This window comes from Cyanistes caeruleus, chromosome 2 (genome assembly GCF_971803275.1).
Source record: "Cyanistes caeruleus chromosome 2, bCyaCae1.hap1.1, whole genome shotgun sequence".
NCBI classification, from domain to species: domain Eukaryota; kingdom Metazoa; phylum Chordata; class Aves; order Passeriformes; family Paridae; genus Cyanistes; species Cyanistes caeruleus.
Genome location: NC_141702.1, coordinates 118,067,982 through 118,083,861, shown reverse-complemented (window position 1 = coordinate 118,083,861; position 15,880 = coordinate 118,067,982). Strand labels below are relative to the sequence as shown.

Sequence of the window (15,880 nt, the reverse complement as noted above, 5' to 3'; positions counted from 1 at the left end):
CCATCCCAGCACTGGCTGTGGTCTGTTACCTGTGACCGCTCGGTACAAACCCCGGTTTGGAGCTCAAACCCCACATTTTCTGAAGGCAGAATAACCTTCCCTAAGAGCTGGCTTTTAGGGACAAGACAAAGCTCTTACCACCCCCAGCAGAGCCATTAAACCCTTCATTAATCTGCCAAAAGGGACCGCTTGTGGCAAAGTTTTATGACCCATAATCAGGCCGGGGAGGACCACAGGAGAGGGACGATCGGTGGGTACAGAAAGAAGTTCATTAATTAATTATAATTTTTGGTCACTACTTCCACAAGCTGGATTTGAACTGGTGACCTCCAACAAGAGCATCAGTCCCCTGAGCCCCCCAGTTCCCCTCCATAAAGGCTCTTATTTTAACCAGTGCCTCCACACACGTCTCAGCCCTTCCTCTCCCTGTCACTTCACGTCCCAGCACTGACATATGGTTGAACCGATATCCTTCCTCCGCTTCCTTTCTCGTTGCTAAATGTCCAGTAGAATTGCACAAAAGCACCCAACAGGAAAGGTCAAGCTGAGTTTCATGCCTGAGGTCTAGGATTACATCAAATTCTCAACGTTCATCTGTCCTGAGCATCGGGCAAGCACTTCCCAGTTTCAGCCTAGTCACAGCCAAAGGAACAGAAGCGTTTCCACGTGGGTTTGCCCAACTCTTGCCTTGAAAAACCCCATCAGCTCATTCCCACATCCCTGTAGGGAGGAGGCTGGATCTGACCCCACCAGGGCTGCACGTGCAGAGACCTATGGAGCTGTGATAGGCAGAATTAAGATTTGCTAAAACTCTCTACAGCTCAAGCTTCCAATTCACTACTGTATTACTGACTAAAAAAATAAGCCTGGAAAAGCTTCGAACATTTCCAAGCAGCTCCAGGGCTGCCTCAGATTGTACAAACTTGGAATTGAAATCAACATTCAACAACCAAAATAAATTTTAAAAAAACAAACAAATAAAAAACCCCACTCTTAAAAAAGCACAGGCTTTTGATGAAAATGTTTCGGAGGAGATCTGACACAAATGGATTTAATCAAAGTCCATGCAGTAATAACACTCTAAACTTATTGATATGCTTAAGTGGCTCCTAAGTATTCTGCAAACATTAATGAGTTTATCTGCACAATCCTCACATGGATTGAACTGTATCTCTAGGTTAAAACTCCAGATTAAAACTTCCAGATGTCACAAAGCCTCAACTAGAGCCAAGAATTAAGCCCAAATCTTCAACAAAAGCCTCACCCACAGGTAAGGTGGGCTGAGCTGAGCCAGAGACATGGTGCTTCAGTCTGCATTGCTTGACTTTCCCCCAGGTGAGACCTTGCCATGCCCACATTTATCTCACTGGCTAAGGTCTCAAAACAAAATACTTCTCACTGGGATTCCAAAGAAGAAATATTGAGTAATATTGCACCACCAACACCCACTTAATTTCATTCCCATATCTGCTTCCTCAGTCATCCCCAGAGGTTTTCCCTCCCTGGCTCCCGAGGGCTCTGCACCCACAGCCCCAGGTCTTAGTTAACCTGGGCTGACTTCCCACAGGAGCAATTAAAGTCTCTAAGGTCTTACCAGTGTTTCACCAAAAACCTTTTCCTTAAAGTAGTTACACAGATGCTCCCAGGCCCAAAAGCATTGAGATACAAAGGAAAAAAGTAACATTTTTTGCTTCCATGACAAATCAGGTTTTGACCACAGCTAAAGCCATGGCTAAGGCTATTCTTTATTCAATATTCGTGATGAAAAAAGAATATAATCTAAGCAGGACTATCAGGGTTTATAATAATTAATTCAATCTCCAATGGGGTGATCAAGCCACTTGGTTCACCAGCTTCTCTTTCAACACAGGCCGAGCCCAAATCCCATCTCTCCTGCCACTGGCAGAAACTGTCTGAGCAAAGCAAGTACAACCAAGTGCTGGAGAGAATAAAATTCAGCTCGGTAAGGAAAATGTGGCTGTCACCCCACTTCCCCTTCATCTACCTGACAGAAAGGTAGGCACTTCCAAGCAGTGAATTCTGCAGTTTTGGGCAGAATTCACATAGCTGAGACAGGAAAGGTCTCCCACAGTAAGAAAGAGTCAGCAGCACGTGGAAAGCTTCATTTCCACAATAGGTTTACTTGCTGGGAACAGAGGACATACAGCATCAAAGCAGAAAATTATGGGAGTAAAGGCTGATCCAAAAACATAAAACCAGTGTTAACATAGCATTAGAGCACCAGTAGACAAGCTTGAATAGCTTGCCTGACAGAGCAGGGACATCCAACCACCAAGGCAGGTGCACAGGCTCTGCCAGAGAAGGACCTCCCCAAAACAAGGGTCCAGGCCCTCTGAAAGCTCCAGACCTGTCCCCAGGGAAAAGTGCAGCCCCTGAGCTGGGAGGGACACAACAAACCTCAGTTTCACCACCATCTCCTCCTTATCAAAGCTGCATTGCAGCTGGAATATCATTAGGATTTAACAGCTCTACCTACAAACACCTTCACATTTTAAGACTGGGAAAAAGATACAAGGATCTATTGCTATTTTTAAAAATTAAATCCTACAGCTTTTAGGCCTGGCAAAGTCAGGCTGAAATGTGTATTATCTCAGAGGTGACCAGCCCTGAAAAGGTGTTGTCCTCAATGAACAGGGGGATTGAACTAGATGATCTTTTAAGTCCCATCCAACCCAAACCATTCTACATCCTCTGAAATCAGTGACCCACAGCTTCCTGAAGAAACCAGGGAGGGAAAAGCTACAAAGCAGTGCTAGGGCTGTTCTCCCCATGGCCAGGCATTTCAAACTTGCTTTTGCAAACACAAACAGGTGGGAGTTGTTAGAAATGGTCAGTAGAGCATCACTTGTCGAGTGGCAGCAGATGCTTGTATTACTCAGGCATTGAAAGCAGGGATAGATGTATTGACAAGGCCTGAGCATCCCACAGGTGGCTGCTGAAGAACCAGTGCTGTGCATCACTTGAACTGAATAAACATGAAATAATTAAGATGCAGTTTTTTTGGGCCTTTTTTTTTTTTTAGTAGTTTACTGCTACCCTGAGCTAAATTCTGCTTTCTGTCACCTGAGATTTAGGAGAGAAGAGGCACATAACCCGGCACACTGGGTCATGAGAATACCAGCAACACAAGGACAGGGAAAGAGCTAAGGAAAAAATAAAGCCCTTACACCTTTCATGTGGAAAGACTGGATGGAACACAAAAATGAAGATGGGCTTGTGAGATTGAGTGTTATTACTTAAACAATGGGTCTAATCCTGGAATGCGCTGAGCACATCTTGAAGCTTTCCCAGCTCCTCCAGCTGGTGTTGGCGCTGTCTGGAATCGAGGACAATGCACTTTACACAAAGAGGAGACGCGGTTCAGGCTTGTCCAAGGTTTTCCAATTTAAGCTCGCACCCCCCTCAACCGATAATTTGGGGTTTGATTAAAAAACATGAGAGTGAGGGAAGTCTCAGCCTTCCTCAAAAAGTAAGGAAGCAGGGATTCATGTGGGAACCACCCAAATGGGTCGGCTTTGGCTTTTCTGTAAAATTATGCAAAAAAATGTTTCAGTTGGGTAGGAGTAATCCCCTTGCAGCCAGCTCTGGAGGCAATAAACTCACATGGGAGCTGTTCTCTCAGACAACTAATACACACTGAGCTCCCACTTAAACCACTGGAAAGAGCTACACATGATTCATATGCTATGGACACATTGGGAAACCCAAGGCATTGGCTGCCGGGGTTCTAGAAGATGAACCCACTCCTAGCAAACAAATGGCATTCCAACTCAGGATAGTCTATGATTCCATTGCTTTGTTCAGCAGATGTGGATCTACTCACCTAGAGAAAAGCAGCAGGGAGAAGGGGAGGTTGCAATGTCTTTAACCCCCTACAGACTCCAGGCAACAAAAAGCACGACCTTGACCCACAGCATGGCCGAGGCCAGGCAGATTCCCAGTCCAGCTGGGAACAGTTAAATGTTTTGCCTTTACTTTGGACGATATTTGCCAAGACAGTTTTCCAGAAACCTTTGAAATGAGAAATAGGCATTTAAAATATTAAGATATCTCTCCCTTCCAGCCAAAGCCCACAAGAAAATTCACAACTACATTTCATTCACGCTCTCCTTCCTGAGACTGCAACAGCTGCTAAAATTAGGAGAGCTGTAGCTACAAAATCCACAAAGGAGTTAAGATCTGGTTATAAGCTTCCCAACCCATTATCACCCATTGTGTGATAAACATCTTCCTAAGTAGGCACTCTCCCTTACCCTCAAGCACCTTCTTTAATTGTGTCTTTGGCTAAAAGCAAATCATCCCTCCTCTTAATATCAGGTTTGATTAAGTTAATCTTGATGTGATATCATGAAATAATATTTACTGCTCTCCAATAATTTATGTAAATAGCTTCCCCTTTCACCCCAGCCATACGGGATGACAGGTGATTCAGTGCTGCTGCTCCACGCTCACATCTGTGGCCAGGGCAGGCGCTCCTGCAGGGCTCCTGATGGATCAGGCCAGCGTGCTGACAAAACACATGGTCCATCATGAGCGTGAAGCCTACCTTCCTCCTTGGCCTCAGAACTCCCCAACCTGCTTCACAACTGAACAAAAGAATGCTCTCAATTTTGTTTTCCCCCCAGAGCAAGTCTTTAAGCAGGTTTTACTGTATTTAAAGTTGTGTTTTGCAGTTAAGTGACGAAAGCCCATCACACGCACCGGTATCCAGCTACCACGAGTCGTTTCCTACAGGCTGAGACATTGCTCCTTGCTGACTTGATTGACTCCAACCAAGCTCACGCCACATCACCACCACAGCTCTCCACAGATTTTAGAGCAGCCTGGAGTCAGTGCAGACAGCTGAGATAAGGAGGGAGATAGGAGGAACCGCACATGAGCGAATAACCACCTGCAATCACGGGTGACACGCCAGTGAGGAAGTCCAAGCCAGACTACTCAAGGCCTCAGACAGGAGACATGGTACAGCAAAAAGAGCCAACCCCAAACCCACTCTTAAAGGTTGAGGTCTCCAGGAATGCTCTACCCTGCCATGGCACAGCACGTGATTCACTTCAAACAAACTCTAGTAACCTCTGTACTCAGTGTGCCCTGGATTTCAGAAAACACATCCTCTGGACACGTCCATGTGAGTAGGAGATACCTCCACCAAAACTGAGGGCTTGTGTGGGGTCGTGATGACCATGAGGACAGACAGACCAGAGAGGAAAAGCGGAACAAGGAGTGTTAAAGCAGCAGTGAAAAGTCACCTCTGAGGTAGAAGACCATGACACTTCTCAGGCTATATCTCAGCTGCCTTTGCTATCCCCATGTAATTTCCAGCCCTCTCCCTTCCATGGGAACATCCCCTGCAGCACCAATCTCCCCACCTCCACGGCTCCAAGTGCAGAACCAAACTTTGCATGGTTTTGAATAATATTTCAAATATCATCAAACCAATGAGAACCACAAACACTTCCACCTGATCCCAACTCTGAATATGCATTAGGTTGTTTTCGTTCCTTGAGCTTCATTTTCTGGGCATGCATTTGCAAGACAGGGCACTTTGGAGCAGGCACCTATTGACTGGTGGGAGGGTTATGAAATCAGCCAAAGGGATAGCAGTGTGTTTTTATTCCTCTTTCTTCATCTACTATAGCTCATGTCCTTTGATTCTCTCTTTAGAGGGTGCTTAAGGCTTGTACAATGTCCCTGAAAACCCCAGGTCCTTTCTGCACATAAAACACAAGGCAGCTGCTGGAAAGGCACCTTTCCTCCGATTACCCCATTTCTTGTGGAAAGTGCTTCCATGGCTGCTTGTAACTAAAAATTCCAATTAGTGTCCAGTGCAGTGATGATGACTGTGACTGTGAGGAAGAAAGTGAGAGGGGACAGCTGTCCCCTAGAAACTCGATTGAGATTACCCACTCATTAGTACCAGACCATCAAAACAGCCACCAGATGGTAACAACTTCCAGTCAATAATGTGACATGTTTTGCAATCACCAAATCCCTCTGCAAAAACAGGGCAGGACGAATCTTATCGCCTGAGCACTTGGGCAAACTGGTGGAAAGAGCTGGAGAGGCTTGGCAGCAGCTCCAGGCAGGGTTTGTCCGCACTTGCTCAGCCCGGCAGTGACAGGAGGGAGTCGGGCAAGTGTGAGTGGAGCTCTATCAGATTTGGGATGCTCAGACTGCAGGGAGGACCATGGAGCAATTCCATTCCTCCCTTCTTGTGCTCTGCTTTCCTCCACAGCAGGACAAGCTTAACGACAATTTCTGTGTCTTGAAGAATGTTCTTAGGCCTATGGCTGGATTTTGGTCATTTCACAATAAATCCAGAGCATCTCTCTCCACTTCAGTAACTTGCACTGCACACCCACCTTGCCCTAGCCAAGAAACTGTATATTAGGAATTCCAGCTCCAGGAAAAGCTGGACTAAGAAAGGCAACATCCAGCTCATGCAGAGGTTTGCAGTAAAGCATAGTGATCTGTCTTGTTCTCAGCTCCAGAGTATTTCTCATCATTGTGAATTTCAATCAGGCCAGCTGCTTTAAAGTGGATATGATCCCTTTCCTGGTGAGCACAAGCAAATTAAAGTGGATCACCTGGAAATTAATTGTTCAGAGCAAGTCTCTATGAAGAGTCCAGTAATACTGAAACACCATTTAAACAGTACTTTGAAACAAACAGAAGAGAAAGTTTCAGAAAGGCACCTGTGTCACATTTTATTGGGTTGGGGCTGTCATTTTCTCCCCTCCTTTTTTTGTTTAGAGCTAATTTAAGACTTTCTTCATCTCACCTGCATATATTTGCAGGTTCTGATTTCATTGCAGAAGTGGAGCAACACCCAATAAAGCCAACAGAAAGACTTTCTTCAACATCGTGGGGTTTTAGACCTCAGTGCACAATCTTTAGACAAATACAGAGAGCTACTGTCACAAGGCACTGCTAAAAAGGCTCTCATGAGACCTTCAAGTCCACCCAAAAAGAAGTCTTGGAGAAAGGCAAACATCCACTCCTCCAAAAGAGCTTGTCTCAAACTGAGCTGTGGGGACATCAAACTCAGATTATCACTGGGGTGAATGCCAGGTGTCCTCCTAGGTCTCAGCTCTGGAACTCAAACCATGTCTTCTGCCACACACAAAGCAATCTCTGATATTTTTCTGCCTGCTGACAAACAGGGAGAGGCTCCTTGCACTTCCCAGGAAAAAGGGGAGTTGCCCTTGAGGTGCAAAGCACTCCTAAATATACCAAAATATCTGCATTGCTCCAGAGCTCTCATTCAAGAAGTACCCAAGTGCAGAGACAATCCATGGAAAGCAGGTAAAACTTTGCACACACAGACCCTTGAAATCACCAGATCCATGGAGATGCTGCAAAAGATCACGAACCTATCAGGGAGCAGAGTCTCAGAGTCAACTGATCCCCTCCCACCCATACCTGGCTTCCAGCTTCACCCTTCAGAGCTGAAGCTTGGGACCTCTAAAGCTCAGGGTGCATTTTGAGCCATGCAGCCAACTCAAGGAAAGTCTAATCCCAGCTCCTTGGAAGTGCAGCAGGGAGCCCCTTGGCTCTTCCTTGCAACACAGGCAAGAGTTGCAACACTCAAGACCCCTGACACAGGCAAACCTTCTCACAGCAGCACCCCAAGGTCAGAAACGAGGGCCCAGGAACTCATCCTAGACACAGAGGTTGCGTGATTTAGCGTGCGGCAAGGGCGCGCGCACCCGGCTGGGTGCTGCTGCGAGAGCACAAGTCCAGGTGCAGGAGGTAGAAAGTGCACAAGCAAAGAAAACCCAAGGCAGGGAGCAGCCCTGGGGAAGCCCAGGCCGTGCAGGCAGGGCTGGGATCTTGCTCCACAGCTGCAGGTACCGCCGCATGCATTGCGACACTCGGCAGCGCTGCCAGCGTGGCCCTGCGAAGCCTCGCGCCTCCCGACTTTCACACAGCAAGCGATTGCTCGGCAAGCCATAAACCTCCCAGAAAAAGCCATGGAGCTGCACAAAAGCCTTCTCCTAACACATGATTTGCACCAGCCCTGCAGTCTCAGCAGGTGATAGAGTGTCATAAAATCCATTCTCATGCTATTACAAAACTCCTCACCAACAGCCGCCGCTGCCCTGCTCGGGTTTTATTTGCCACCTTACCCGAACAAGGAGGGTATGTTCCAGTTGCACAAAATGCAAACGGGGAGCCTTGGGCCATTTTGCCACCCACACAGTTAATTACACCTTCAACAGCCAGCGAAGGGCTGGGTGTAGAGGATCCAGGCCCTCCTGTGGCTCGCAGAGACACGAAGACCGGTTGGCACCAGGAGGCACGTCCCACCAGCACCCTGTATCACCAGCTCAGTAAGACACGAGTTAATTTTTACAGATTGGGTGTTCATGAGCCTTAAAGGAATTCCCTGGGTTTTTTTCCCCAGCTCCAAAGCTCACACACAGACACAGATTGTGCTTTTTTTGCATAGGTTACTTTGAAGCAAACTTGGCAGATGAAGCTTTCAAGCCTGTGTTTTCAAAAAGCTGAATGTCAGGGGGGTTGGAACTGGATGGTCTTTAAGGTCCTTTCCAATCCAAACCATTCAACAATCCTGTGAAAGTTGCTTCAGTGAGAACCATTGGGATAGTTATAACCAGGTTTTGTCATCTGAACGTTCACCAAATCCCTCTTCCCAAGATTCTTCCAAATGGACTTTTTTCTTTCTCAGCCCTACTAGGTTTAAAGGCAAAAGCAGCACCTGGCATAGAGAAAGAAAAATAAGCATTGGCCTGCTACAAACCCAAATTTATGGCACTTCTAGGGTCTGGTTTCAGTGAGCAGTTCCCTTTCACTCAATTCCTCCTTCTCCAAGTCATTGCTCTCCCAGTCATTAACTCAATCTCTGAAAAATTAGGCTTTGTGTTTCCCGTACAGAAATCTCATTCTAAAGAAAGGCCAGCATGCCTGCCCAATTTTCTTATACTGTGAGTGTGGTGGGCACAGAAGAATTAAGAAAAATATAAACCTTCTAAATAAAGAAGAGCCCACTTGATTAGCTACTAATTGAGAATTACACAGCTCTTACTAATGGAAATTTATTTCTAATAGCATGAGAGATACAGAAATACAAAAGCCCGTGTCAGCTTGGTCTTTTTTCTTTTTTTTTTTAATAGTAGTGCAGCTGCATTCCACATACATTAATATTATACCCAAGGAAAGGAAAAGACAAGATGAAGTTATCCAGAACTTTTGTCTTGGCTCCTTGCCACAACATCCTGAGGTTGATGTGTGCTTGCTGCCACTGGGCTTGTCCTCTCTGGCAGAGGCTTGGGGAGTGGTGGGAAGAGAGGCTAGGAGAAGATGTTGTTGGCCACCCTAAGTCTATAATTGACTGACACAGCCACTTCAGGAGCGTTACTGCTCCGAGGGGAGTGTTCACAGCAAACTGGTTACTCAGAGTAACCCAAACCACAGCTTTAGGTTCACCATTAAGATTTCCCCACACTCTTGGCCCCCGGTGACTTGAAGCTCCAGCACACCAAAGGGCTGTCCCATGCCACAAATCCACAAGGTTTCCCACCCAAATCCACAAGGTTTGGTGCAGCAGGAAAATTTGCCAGACAGACCTGCTGGAATGCAGCATTACCCTAAATCATCAGGAGGGGTGGCTGCTGTGGGTTCCAGCCCTAAAACCCCAGGCTTTACCCTCTGATACACCCTCACTGCCCCGTGACTCCAGATGTGCTGCCTAACACCGGACATTGTGGCTGATGGTTCTCAGCTGACCACAGGGTTATTTCCTAGAGTAGTAGGTCAGCATCTTGAGTTCTAGGAAAAATCCTAAGAAACAGTGAGGGGGAAGAAGGCCACGGTCTTTTAGGCCTCAGTGGGACATTTCCCAGCATATTTCTACTCCTGGAGTTGGTGCCCCACAAAGAGGAGGCAGGACAACTACTTGGAGGTCCTCAAGCTTTATGCTTGATATATTTTTATTCCCAGTGAACCAGGAAAAGTGACTTTTACTGGGCTGGAAATGGGCACCACAGCCTTTGCCAAAACCTTTTCCATGGATTTGTACAAGCAGGCTCTCAGCACTGAAGGCAACAGGTCCCCATTATTGGCTACCTCCATTAGTACTAAAGTCAAAGTTTTACTATTATCAAGCAAGTTTTAGGCTTCTCTTCATGAGCTACAACTCAAATAACACGGGCCTGTATGGGGCAAAATTTAGGGCTTTTATCAGTTGTGTAGAAACAGGCATTCATTGCATTTTCACCATCTAACGTCCAGCTTCTCCCTTCAAATTTAGGATTTACCTCAAGTGAGATGAACACTCAAAATATTTCAGGTTCTGCATATAGGTGAGCATGATCCAGTTTGAGCAGAGGGCTTAAAATACCTGACCTACCCATATTTTGGATGTGTTAAAAATAATCCACAATAAGCATAAATCTGATGGAATTAATTCGGATTTCAATGTGAAGCTTTACGAGGTTGTTATAAAAAAACAAAACAAAGATCTCTGAAGAAAACTTCTTTCTTGGGGTAATTCCCTCAGCACAGCACCAAGAAAAAGTAATACATCCCAAATGGAACTGGGATCTAGCCACAACATTTTGAAACAGATCCAGATCTGTTCCCCCTCCTCTTGGTGGGTGGAAAGACACGGGGTTTTGCTCTGACCCAGCAGAGGTAGCTCAGGTGTGGGGTTGCATCTCAGTCCCCGTGAGAAGGATGAGGTGCTTGTGCAGGGAGTGCTGGTCCTCAGCCACCTCCGAGCTGCCACGTGGACCTCTGTGTGCACACTCACACCATGCACTAAAACACAAAAATAACACTTTCTCAGACCTCTGGATGTTTTACTTCATCTCAGTATCACTTACAACCACCATAAATCAGGCAGTCCGCCCCCTCTCCTTCCCTAATGTTTTATAAACTACAGAAAGTTGGAGCATTTTTTGGCCCAACAACCTACATACCCCATAATAAATGCCTCTCCTAATGTCGCTTTATTTTATCAATATCGCCAGACTTCTTAATGGGAATCTAAGCTCCCGACTAACAAAATATATTGTCTGTCATATTCTGTATTTACTTTTCCTGCAAGGAACAATGATGCTCTATCAGCACCAGCCCAGGGTAGGGGAGGTCAGAGCCCGTTAATTGGAAAAACACATGGTCTGACCAGCCAGTCCCAGACCCCGATGGATAACCAGCACCCCACTGACAGCCACCTTTTTTTGGGGTTGGGACATACCCCTGGCAAGAGGGGCTCAGGCAGGTGATACCCCTCTGCTGGGAAATAACACCTAAAGGATATTTTACAGCATGCTAGGGATGAGTTTTGGGGGAAGGCAGAAAAACCAAACCCTCCAGCCAGGGTAGCACAAGGTTGGCTTGCCTTCAGGAAACGCCTGGTTGTATGCAGCAGCTGTGGTGCGAGTAGTACAACAAATTCACTTACTGAATGACAACAGCTTTATTGGCAAGCCAATTCAATTAAAGCCACTGCAACCAACAAAGTCGCAGGCAGCGCTCGCCGCATAACGAATATGGAATCATGCCTATGTTTCCCCAAGTGCCCTCGGCCCTCCCTGTCCCTCTGCATGAGAGGGAAAGGGATGAATGAATTAGGCTCAGATGATGGTAATTAATGGCTTGGCTGTCAGAGAGGCATTTTGTCGGCCCAGTGGCTGAAAGCTCCATATTAGAGATAAAGTCCCAGCACTGCTCAGCCAGGGCAGCCCCGCTGCCGGCGCGGTGGGGCAGTGCCGGTCGGCATTGATCAGCCTGGCCTGCTATTGATAGGTAAATAATATGTTCATTTTTCATCTTCACAAAACACGTCCTCCAGGCTGCAGTTATAGGAGTTCTGGCATGAGCTTATTAAGGGTAAAAAGCGTCCTTAATGCTGGGCTAAACACAAAATAAATATTCTTATGAAATAGACATAAGAATTCATTTTAGCCTTCAGTAAAATAGATAAAACCTGGAGGGGTTTTTTTTTCTGAACACTAAAACTTTGCTTTCTAAGGCAATGTATGAGACCTCTCCTGCACGTGGAATGCATGAGACTGATTCTCCAGCATCACTGAAATCACCCAGGTTTCATTGTTTTCTGAACCATGACAAATGGTTAGGTGGTGCTGCCCAGCTAAAATGACAAGGGTACTGCTTTCCCCAAAATTTCAGTAAGGGAAGAAAATGAGTCTTAAGTCTCGAAATATTTTGTAAAACTTCTTTCATTAACTCACTTATGAAAAACGTTTTTTCTTTAACAAAAAAAAAAAAAAAAAAGAAATAAAAAAAAAAAGAGGGTACTGAAAGCTCTTGGGCAAACCCCTTGAAGCCACAGAGAGTTTTGGTGACATGGCAAGGGGGTTCAGAGCAGACCAGCACCCTACCCTGCACATCCACGAGCACATGGCAAGCCAGAGCACATGGTCCACCCAGAGCAAGCCCAGCTTTGCTCCTGGCTGGTGGCACCCACCACCACCCCTCACTACAAAGGGCAACCAGGCTTCATTAATTCTCATTAGTCTTTCTATGGAAAGGAGGAACCCTTTAGAGGTGCCTTCCTGCTCTCCTTCCCTGCTCCTCGCTTCCAGAAACCCAAAACAAGCTTGACAGCCCCAAAACCCACATCCCTTTTTAACCTGGAGCAGAGGCAAATTGAATTCAAAGCAGTGACCGGGAAGCACTGGGCCTTTCTTCAAGTTTTTTGCTATGAAATAAAACCCCCTCTTTTCAGAGCACACCAATGTAATTGCCTAACTGCTTCCCATGTCAAAGTGACCAATACTTTCTGCGCCTCTGGGAGTGTAAAACTGAAGAAAACATCACTCATTTGGACATTCATTATGCGACTCGTTATTGTACATTAAACATTTGTATCCTTAAAATAATGGCCTGGCTATTACCAGCCACAAGATTCCCACTTCTCCCTTCAGCTCAAAGACGAGGGCGTTGCTGCAGCTCCAGAGGGGTGACACCCAACACTTAGGGACCATCCCTCTAAGTGGAAAACATCCCTGCTTTGTTTGTGCTGCAGAAAAAGAGATGCCTTTTCATTTCCAGACAGCATTTCGATATTCATTAAGCAGCAGACTAATGGCACAATCCTTAATCGCTCAAACAAGGACTGATGAGTGCGGCTCTGGGTCCACAGGAGTCAAGGATGATGTTTTAATGGATAAGCCTTTATCTTGCCATCCTGGCTGCTGGTGTGACTCAGAAGCTACAGCCTCGTCCCCTGCACCCCAGATGGAAAGGCAGAGGAAAGAGTAGCCAAAATAGTTTCTAGATTCCCTCAAATTCCTCCAGTGTAACACCACCAGCTTCACCCAGAGCTGCCACTGGCCACAGCAGGATGAGGATGGATGAATCCAGGCTGTGCAGGGTGGGTGGATAGCGGGATGGACAGCTAACAGTGCCCAGCCCCGCTGGCCTGGGCAGTGACGCATTCTCAGGGAGAGGCAGTCCCCAAACAAGCTTGCAGGAGGCCACGGCTGCCACCAGGCATTTTCAAACCAGTCCAGCCAGTTGTGGTGTGGGTTTGCCAAGAAACGCATAAAGCTGACCTTTGCTGGGCTTTTCAGAGGGGAGGAGGGTGGTTTGTGAGATAAAACAGGACTGAGGTGTCCTCAAGCATGAGGTGATACAAACCTATCAAAGCACAGGGAGAGAGCCACAAAGCCTGGAGACAGATCCTTGTGTCCCAAGAGACCTGGGCTGAGCTCTGCACCATGCAGACCCCACGTACACCCCTAGAGAAGCTTCCCCAGTGCTCCTGGAAAGAGGAAAATGGATGAAAAGGTGTCCCCTGAGCTGAGTGTTCTCACACTCAGAGCCAGGACCACTTGCAGGGAGGGAGGGGATTGTGAAGGGAACAACAGGACTAACATCTGCATTTTCTTTCATCCACCACAGTCACAGGCAGCACCAACTATGGGCAGCCCCAGCTCCAAATCCTCCTGCTCCATCCTTCCACTCGCAGAACCGTGCACCAAGGCCATTTCAACAGCAAAGTCCAGCAATTTAACACAGCCTGATCTTCAGTCACCACATTTTGCTTCTGCAACTTCCCCAGGGCAAAGAGGAATTAACCCGTGGTGTCATCCCTGACTCACCACTGAGGGAAACACCAGGCATGGCACAAAGCTGCACATCAGGGAGGCTGAGCATTCCCCCCCTCCCAGCACTTACATGAGACACTGATGTCTCCAAGCAATATGGTTTTGGTTTATCAACACTAAGCGACCACCAATGAATTTCAAACTCTAAAAAAACCTTAAAATCTTCTACCCACTGCAGCACTGAGGTACAGCCTTTCCCAAAAGCAGGAATTTCAGGTACAAGAAAGAAAAGGCAAAAAAAAAAAAAAATTACTTCTGTCCAGAAAAACAGAGCAACACTTCTCACAAAGAATAGCCCAGCACAGAGCATTCCTGCAGAACAGCACTGCACAGCCCTGCACACTCCGAACACACAAAGTATTCCTCTTGCCCAGATGAAGGGCTCAGCTGAGCAGAGAGGCTTTCCAAAAAACCCTAATGCATAACCCACACGGAGTTAATAACATAACCCTTTACCTCCGGCAGAGGTGGGGGAAGGACTGTGATACCACAGCTATTGCAGGTGCCGCTCCGTGGGCACGGGGAGATCCTCCAGAGGTAACAGCAACCTGCAAGGAGCTGGGATGGTGGAGACAGGAGCACAGAAAGAGCAGCAGGTACAGGAACCACTCACCTTCCCCACGGAGAGCAGCTCCCTGGCCTTCCCGGCAGGAAAAATCCACGGTGGTCACCAAGACGAGGGGCCCCTGAGCCTCAGCACCAGGGAAATTCCTCTGGAAGCACCTCAGGAAAGCGTCTGTCCTCTGTGAGCACAGCCTCTCGCTTCTCCCAAAGCAACACAGCTTTTCTTCCCCTCACCCAGAGCCTGACGGATGCTCACAGTAAGCTGGCAACCTTGCACAGCCCCAGGGGGAGTTTGAGCCCCTAAATGTCCTTTTCTGAGGCAAATTGCAAATGAAGACCGCAGGCAGTGCCTCTGAGGCCTAGTCCGAAAGCAAAGGCCGCTGAGGTGCGAGCGGGGCAGAGCAGACTGGGGGTGATCACTCCGAGCAGGGAGCCCAAGAACACGCAGACAGCACCAAAATAAACCTCAGCCTCACCGCTAGCTGTGTCTTTGTGAGCTGCAGAGAGCCCTCGGGACATCCGGACAGCACCAAGGTAAAGCCCGAGTGTCTTTGTTAGCCGTGCCTTTGTGAGGGGCTGGCCATCAGCGCAAGGAGCGGCACCTGGAGAAGGGGCAGTGCCCGAGCTGAGGGCAATTAGCGACCGCCACAGCTGAAGGCCATTAACAGCCCCGGCCAAGCAGGATCAGAGCTGGGACGGGTGGCTGAACACTAAAGGATGTAACCTTGTCTCTCCCATCCTCTCTGTGTCTGTCCACACTTCTTAGCGGCTCCATCCCAGGCTCCTCGGGCGGCTCCTGGCTCGTCCCTGGAGCTGCGAGGAGCCCGTGGCCTGCAGCCAGCACTGCCCTCAGCCCCGATGGGATAGAGCAGTCCCAGCAAGTGCTGGTATCGCCCTTGGCTTGTCCCCCGTCACCCAGCAGCTTCAGTCTCACTGATATACCCCTGATGTTGAGAACATGCTGCAGTGCCCCTTCTCCACAAGTTTCCCAGTTAATATCATCCAGGAGTAGCTGTGTTTTGGGGACATGAGCTCTCTTTCCTGCTGAAGGTGGCTGCGTTATCAGCACACCAGTCCTTGTTTTCACACCCAGCAGAAATTCTTGCAGAAAAGCTTTGCAGAGCACAAACTTGAGTTAAGCAGTAGGAAGGACAGACTCCTTCAATCCAGAATTTACAGAGATCCCCAACAATTAA

The 15,880-nt window shown here is 47.4% G+C and overlaps 1 protein-coding gene across 6 annotated transcripts in view; it reads right to left on the bottom strand.

The window, feature by feature from the left end:
- LOC111926426 (uncharacterized) overlaps positions 1-15,554 on the bottom strand; it is a 384,290-nt gene extending 368,736 nt beyond the window's left edge. For 5 of the 6 annotated variants that reach the window (XR_015282459.1, XR_015282458.1, XM_086875079.1 and 2 more), the window contains exon 1: positions 14,734-15,554. The gene's annotated coding sequence lies outside the window, so the exon portion shown is untranslated. The remainder of the gene's footprint in view (positions 1-14,733) is intronic. The other variant, XR_015282460.1, reaches the window with a different exon arrangement.
- Between the last annotated feature and the right edge of the window lie 326 nt (positions 15,555-15,880).